The 512-nt window shown below is 44.9% G+C and overlaps 1 protein-coding gene across 1 annotated transcript in view; it reads left to right on the forward strand.

Moving 5' to 3' along the window:
• Window positions 1–512, forward strand: part of LOC105533558 (maltase-glucoamylase, intestinal-like) — a 73,428-nt gene that overhangs the window by 4,351 nt on the left and 68,565 nt on the right. The window lies entirely within an intron of this gene.

Below are 512 nucleotides of genomic sequence, written 5' to 3' on the forward strand. Positions count from 1 at the left end.
TTTCACTATGTTAGCCAGGGTGGTATCGATATCCTGACCTCGTGATCCGCCACCCTCGCACTCCCAAAGAGCTGGTATTTCACGTGTTAGCCACCACACCCGGCCCCAAAATCTTACTGTACCCACAAAATTTTCTTCTGCCCAAACACAACCTCAGTTGTTTGTCTCTTTAAGAGGAGTGGGGTAAGTCTATGTTTATAAGCAAACAGTGATTTATTTTTTCCCGAACTCCTGGATACCAAAGTGCTTTATGAAGCCACTTGTTTTGGGTAGACAAATCTCCCGTTTAAAAAAGAAAACGGGAAGAAGGTTGCCCCAGTCGTTAACCTCTCCAGATGTGAGGAAGATGGGTCCAAAGCCATCACAATTATTTCACCTCTTTCCTAAGCAGTTTGGTTTCTCTGTCCTGGAAAATGTTGCCCACTGCCTCACCTTGCTTGTGTTTCATTTTAGAATGCCAGAAATGTCACTGCATATTTCCCTAGAGCCCGCTGGTACGATTACTACACGGT

The sequence above is a fragment of the Mandrillus leucophaeus genome, unplaced genomic scaffold (genome assembly GCF_000951045.1).
Source record: "Mandrillus leucophaeus isolate KB7577 unplaced genomic scaffold, Mleu.le_1.0 Scaffold1260, whole genome shotgun sequence".
Lineage (NCBI taxonomy): Eukaryota > Metazoa > Chordata > Mammalia > Primates > Cercopithecidae > Mandrillus > Mandrillus leucophaeus.